Genomic DNA, 7,427 nt, shown 5'->3' with positions numbered 1-7,427 from the left:
CACAGTGGTAGCCACAGGGAGGGGGGTGACCCCGCCTCCTTTCCAGCGGGACCCGCGGCTGCCGGAGAGATGATGGCCGTTCAGTGTGTATGAACGACCATCATCTAAAGATATATCACTCGATCTGCAGATATATCTTTCAGGTGTGTACCCACCTTTAGTGTGTGTGTGTGTGTGTCTGTGTATGTATATATATATATATATATATATATATAAACAATGCACTAAATTGGAATTGCAGTGACAGTAGTCTGCGATGACTGACGTAAGTATTATTAGAAAAATAATTATATTATTAATGCTAGCAACACAATTTGCAGTATTTGAATGAATGATACCTGAGACAAGTACTTCCTTCATAATTAGATTTATTTTAGAGATACAAAAGATGTAATCTACACAATGGCATTTATTTCAACAGCTATAATTCCAGTGTCGAGACAAAAATGCTCCAAATGAAGAAAACAAAGTAGATTCTTCTGTCTTCTGATTCCGGCGGTGTCCTGTAGTGTCCAGTACACTCATCCATAAAGTAGGAAACACTACACGGTTCAGTCGTGACTAGTAGTGCTTTCTACTTTATGGGTAACTGCACTGTATGTGTGGCTTTATGTCCAGCCCAGGCGTATTGTCCCTCGGTTAGTTATCAGTTGCATCGTTACAAGTATTTTGCAGCAAAATATAAATGTAAGCAAATACTCCTGTCCCTGAGCTCCCTCGTTCTCCACAAACAAGCAAATATACCTTTCTGTATTCTGGCAAAAGAGACCGCAGGCAAATGCAAAGCAGCTTTTGCTTAGATTATAAGGTGGAGATTTATCAAAGTTTACAAAAAGCACAAGTGGAAGAGTTACTCATAGCAATCAATCAAATTCTAGCTTTCACTTTATATAATGTACTAGATAAATGTTAGCTAGAATCTGATTGGATGCTATGGCAACATCTCCACTTGTGCTCTTTGGAAGGTTTGATACATCTCCCCATAATACTAACATACTTATGAAAAAATATGAAATTAATTGTTTCTATGCTTTTGCTTTATATTTTATTTTCCTCCACGTACACAACTTCTGATACATATAAATTGTTGGTTTAGAAAAGACATTCACACCCTGTCCTCAGTGTTTTTATATAGGAAATATAACATTATGCACTGTGTATCACATAAATTGTTACTTTGAATAATGATATAAACAGTTGCCATGAAGAGAAAATGGTATCTATTGTGTAGTTCCCACTTTGTCCAGATGATGTCTTGTAGTGTCCAGTACACTCATCCATAAAGTAGGAAACACTACAGCGTTCAGGCCTGTCTAGTAGTGCTTTCTACTTTATGGATGGCTGCACTGCATCTCCCAGGATAGGTTCTTCTTCCTCCCATAGTCTCCGGGCATGTTTGCTCCCATCAACTGCTACAATATCACTTAAACAATTACCTACAGGAAGTTAAAAAGCCAATAGGCGCCACAGTTTTTTCACTTTGTATATCTTCAAACGATTCACTGTTATTCCTGCAATTGATAAGAGAGACTGATTGTCATACAATATACAACGTGCGTTCTGACAGTCCAGAGTTTACAGTCACAAATTCTGAGGATGAATTATTAGCACCTGGATGTCTTGTAATAAAACTTTATTTTACAATTTCAATTGCAAAACAATATAAGATGCCACTTTTCAGCATTTCCGTTTACAGGCATTATGAATCTAACAACCCATGGTTTATATTTCAATGCAATATTATGGAAGTCAGTGCACCTTCAAGATTTCTTTGTCTATTTTCACTTTAGTAGTCTATAAATGATCAGTAAAGCACGTGGCCACAACTCCATTTAAATGTATTTTTCGACTTAATTATTAATGAACATTTATGTGTGATTTCATACAAATTCGATCAAGAATGTGAAATGTCATAAATGGAACTTTTACAGCGAAAATGTATATAACAGTGGAGTTTACCAATCATTATTCTTTGAAAAAAAAAAATAATTAAATGTGGAGCTATAAAAAAAATCTACAAATGTAAAAAAAAAAAAAAGATTTAGATTAAAAAAGATTAAAGGATAATTCCCATTTTACTAGCATTTCTGGAAATGTAAATACTTGTGTGAAATAAGTTAATTTACTGAACTACTGGATATGCCATTGATACATAAGTAGTGTAATCCGTAATCTTTAAATGACTATTAAAATCAAATAATGTTCATGGAGTACAGTGGGTTTTCTGCGTATTACAGGTGTCTTCACATTGTTGGAACATGAAACATTCAAAAGATAGACACTGTGTATGTACAAATGCACAATAGAATCAATGGTCTGGCCATGTATATTTCCAATATAAGAATATATTAAAACGAGTGACAGAGTTTGATCTACCATTCATCCATCTATCTATTTTTCTAAGTCTATCTATCATTGATTACCTTTGGTGCAATCTAGACTCACACTGATATAATTTAGAACACCAAGGCAATCTACAGTACATTGCAACTATCTCTGAATGCGCGATCCCAGTCTATTATGGAGAGTCTCTTAATATTTCATTATTTTAAAAATGCAATTATTATGACGCAATATATTATTCATGATGTTTATCTTGTTAGTATGCTGGTCATAGCTTGCCTTTGTCATTGTTGCTATTGCTGTGCATAATTTTTAAGACATGTATAAGTAGTTTATTTCCTATCGCTGGAAATGTCCCTGTTTTTTTTTTTTTTTTAATTGACAGAGTGAGCAGTACAATTCCAATTTTCTACATAGTAAATGCAATTGTTTCTTATCTATTTTTATTTCCAGTGCTTGATACGCTAGAATTTCTTGCAAAGAAAGAGTTAAAGAGGAAAAATTTACATTATAACTAAGGTCAGTAAATATATGTTTTAGGGTCTAAGTATAAAATGTACGTCTATACAGTAAGAACCTAAGTAGGGTTAATTGCATCTGTACAACAGCAAAGTGACAATGGAAATTATTTAAAAATGTTAGTTGTTATGCATTAACAATCAACTTTTGTCATAGACTAATACTTTGGTTACTGCCTGCATGATTCTAGGCCTGAAATCCTTAGTTTTGTCTCTATAAGGCCTCTTCCTTTTTTTGTTGCTATCATAATAACAGTAAAACCTAATAACCACAATACAGTAATATGACAGGGTGACATGAGATACAGAAGGAGTTAGCGAGTTTAGTAACTTAAAATTAAATTGATGTAGGAGAAGAGTGGAAGGACAAATTTCAAAATATATATTTTCTGTTTCATTTCCTTTTTTAATACAATTTATATTATTTTATGTCCAAAAGTATTAGTTGTCATCCAGACGTACCTATACAATGAAACAGATAACTAAGTATTATTTGTTCTAATAACACATGTAGAATAAATTTATTAGTGAGTCAGTAGAGAATATATTTTAAATTGCCAGACTAAGGGGCATCTTTACTAAGCAGTAAATTTACAAAACCTTCAATTGTTACAGATTTTGCCTGTCATATTTAAAAGGGCAATAATAGTAAATACAAATTAAGTGTTGTTTTGCATCAAGTATTACTGCTCTTTTAAATCAGGCAAGCAAACTCTGTAAAAATTGAGGGTTTTGTAAAAGCACTGCTTAGTAAATATGCCTGTAAATTAATTTTTCTTCATTTGAACCATGCTAGGTTAGTGTAGTTTCAGTTTGTTTTGTTGACAAGCAAACAATTCCCTTTTAGCATAAATAGAGATTATGTGGAATGTATAAATAAATTATAATATGATGAAAAGTAATATTTTATGCAGTCAACAGCTCATTTACTATCCATAGTTATTTAAATAATTATTTGAACAAAGCCTTTCCCCATTTTAATTTCTTGTAAATACGTACAATGATACAGTGAGTAACTGTTCGCCAAAATAAGCCCCAATTTGCAAAATATATGCAGTGTGATAAATACGCTCTCAGCACAATGCACTGTTGATGCCTAAAACAGGTGTAGAATTTCCAAACCAGGCCATGTACCTCTGAAGCCACAGTCATGCTATCCAGGTGGTAATGTCAACGGCTTTATACTTCCTGAGCAGCTGAATTGAGAGTTCCTTCAGTGATCTGCATCATTAATCCTCTCCTCAGTCTGTGAGTCTGCACCCCCTTAGTAAAGGAAAAAACTCAGCCTGTGTATCAGACGTCAGATCACCACCTCCCGCCAAACTGGGTTTCACTTCTGCTTTTCTATAATATACAAATCCTCCTCAGCCTTCTTGTATCTGCTGCTATAAGACTGTGTGACAGGAAATAGTGGCCATTTAACAAATATATTCAGCAAAAATTAATCATACTGACGCATAGAGAGCATCAGAAGCAATAAAGGTTGGACATGGGGGCTTTAAAATATGACTTTTATGTTGGGACCACAGACTCTTGACACTCAACCTATGGTATACAAGATAATTTAAAGTATTGTATCATACGTTATTTTGCAACAAAATAGAAACTACTTTTATTGGTATTGCCAACAGTATGATATGGATTTAAAAAAATGAGTTGTTACATGCTAATTTATGTAAATACAGTTAAGTACTTATATAAGAGGACAAATGTCCACTTATTCATTGCATGCATCAGGCACATATATGATCACTCCCAGGGCCCTACAACATATTGTAAGGGAATACAAAATGGCTTACTGTGCTGGCTAAATAGGGACTCTGTTACTGTACTGAATGTGCACTCCCTCATTCTGTGCCCTAAGTCTGTAATCCCTGTCAGACAGGTAGCCGAGTACTCATTTTAAGATTTGTAAAGGTGTTTGCTGTTTTTTGTACATCTGCTGTTACGATTCCCAATATTTCAAATGACTATTTGTGGACAATGGTATGTTTTATAACTATGTCCTTCCAGTCACCAACCACAAGCAACATCGGGACACATACGGACTCAAAAAACACACAAGGAAAATGATTATTGCATTTATGAGTCAGACAGTCGAGTGCCCGTCTTGAGAGACCTGTATATATCTATAGATTGTAAACTTGTGAGCAGGACCCTCTTATCTCTTTGCCTGTCTGTTATTACATAGTTTTGCTAGTTTTGCTGTATTACTGTTTCTTTCCCAATTGTAAATGCAACAGAACATGTTGGGGTAGTAGAAATATCTGTATATGTATATATAAAATCCAGGGTTGGACCGGCACTCTGTGTATAAACTATAGTTAGGGCGCCCTCAGTAGAGAAAATGCACTAATAAAAAGAAAGGCTGTAGCACTCCACAAGTGATTTAGCAAAGTTCAAATGTATTGGCACTCAATATGCTAAATCATTTGTGTAGTGCAGCAGCCTTTCTTTATATATATATATATATATATATATATATATATATATATATATATAAGAAAGGCTGCCGGTGTATGACAATGTGAAATTAAACATCAATAAAAATAAAAAACACCCTATATGGGTATAAGTCTTTTGACAAAGTCTGTTTCGTGCCTAGAAAGATCCACTCATATTGGACGGTCAAAGCTCCTTGTTGTCAAGTACACCAACTCCTTCAATCTGAAAAATAACAAAAAAAAGGGCACCTACTAGTGCAATAACTGTGAAACAACACCAAAATTCTGTGAGGAGGGCTAAGAGTGAACCCGTACCATGTGCATTAAATTATGACATTTATGAAATTGTAAACTGTGTTAGACTATGTATATCTATTTTTATGTTTTTGGATTGCCATTAAAACTGTGAAATATACTACTGATGTCAGTAACCTTATGAGGATCTTCACAAAGGACATGAGATAAGCTGTCACAATTTTATGCACATGGTACGGGTTTACCCTTAGCCCCCTTCACAGAATTTTGGTGTTGTGTCACAGTTATTGCACTAGTAGGCGCCCTTTTTTGTTATTTTTCAGATTGAAGGAGTTGGTGTGCTTGATAACAAGGAGCTTGTTTTTTGTTATTTTTCATATATATATGAAGGCGAGCTGAGGGAGGACAGAAACCTCCCGTGGAGCAGAAGGGCAAATATATATCAGTAGACAAGTATTTATTTCCCTCTGACTCTAGAAAAAGCTTGGGGTAGAAGTGTCCCTAAGGCTATTTTTCACAACACTACCAGGTAGACATGTTACAATGTTCTGTGGGCAGAAAAAGATAGGTACTTACAATAACGGTTATCTAGACGATCTGAGCTTAATGCGTATAATTGCTAACAAGTAAAATAATGTATTAGAATTGATTTACATTTTAAAATGTGAAGTGTTCCAGTAAACGTATACTGCAGGTCACGAATAGGGAACCACAGAAAGTGGAGAACGCAGTATAAATGTGAAGGAAGCTATTGCAGTATGTCGTAAGAAGGGAAAACTAAACGGAAGAGACAATTATTGCAGCAGAGTTTAGACTGTTACTAAAAGGGAACAATTAATTACAGCCACCATTCAGGGCAAAGACTATTTAAAATCCAGTGTTATACTTTTACTTTTTTTTTTTTTTAATAGGGACTTACTGTACTTTGGCGGACAGCAGCTGACTATTACGCCGTTTCAGCACAGAAGTCTGGCGTACTATATTTGTTGAAGTGGTCAAATATCCAATTTCAACAAATATGCAATTTTACATAATGAATAATAAAACTACCAGTAAGATCCAAAAGTGAAACATTTGAATTAGGATTTTATTGGACCTATGAGAACCTAACCAAGGAGAACCTGCACCGGTAATCCCTTAAAAGACACCAGCACCCATCTACTTACTGTATGTGTCCACTCTTCTGGTTTCTCCAAGCGCTTTGTGACTTCATATTCCAGTGCAGCCTAAGGTGTGTCTTCACCAAGGACCGATGGGTAAAAAGGATGGCAGGCAGACCAGCCTCCCTTTTTAACCTCTACCAATGACCAGCGTCACTAACCACACAGAGGAACTAGAATTAGCCCCACCCACACACTACCATTGACACCGCTGTGTGTCGCAAGTGAGGTCTTGCACAAAGACAGTCAAATAGTAGACATTGAGAGGGACATCTGGAAATTTTGTGAACTGTAAAAGTAAATTTAACAGGAAGTCATCCACAAATCCTCCCCTAATAATAGAAAGAGGACATATTGCTTCCTTGCACTGGCCAATAGAATCCCACTGTAACACAAGAACAGACAACATTTCACTTAATGGCAAAAGTAATTGCTTAATTACTGTATGCAATGCCACCTATAGAACCAGCACCAAACTCCAGTGTAGCCAATGCTATACTGTGCATGTTACATGATGCAAATTGAACAGACATGCAAAAGAATAAAATATATCTAAAGCTCATTGAAATAAGCTAGAGGAAACTAGACCAAAGCCAATTGCACAACCTGGCCCACAGAGATAGCTGGTAATGCACACACAGCATGGATTACCAATCTCCTGCTTTCCACACAAAGCCTAAAAACAAATTGATATCTGTTCCCCCTGT

General features: G+C 35.4%; 1 long non-coding RNA gene across 1 annotated transcript; it reads right to left on the bottom strand.

The window, feature by feature from the left end:
• Positions 1–360: 360 nt before the first annotated feature.
• On the bottom strand, positions 361–6,808 carry LOC148538516 (uncharacterized). The gene is made up of 3 exons (XR_015871976.1): positions 6,727–6,808; positions 3,996–4,124; positions 361–1,511 (listed from the first exon to the last, which is right to left on the bottom strand). It is a non-coding gene; the product is annotated as an uncharacterized LOC148538516 (long non-coding RNA).
• Between the last annotated feature and the right edge of the window lie 619 nt (positions 6,809–7,427).

Source organism: Taudactylus pleione, unplaced genomic scaffold (genome assembly GCF_031769625.1).
Source record: "Taudactylus pleione unplaced genomic scaffold, aTauple2 ptg000040l, whole genome shotgun sequence".
NCBI classification, from domain to species: Eukaryota; Metazoa; Chordata; class Amphibia; order Anura; family Myobatrachidae; genus Taudactylus; species Taudactylus pleione.
This window is presented reverse-complemented; position numbering and strand designations above follow the sequence as displayed.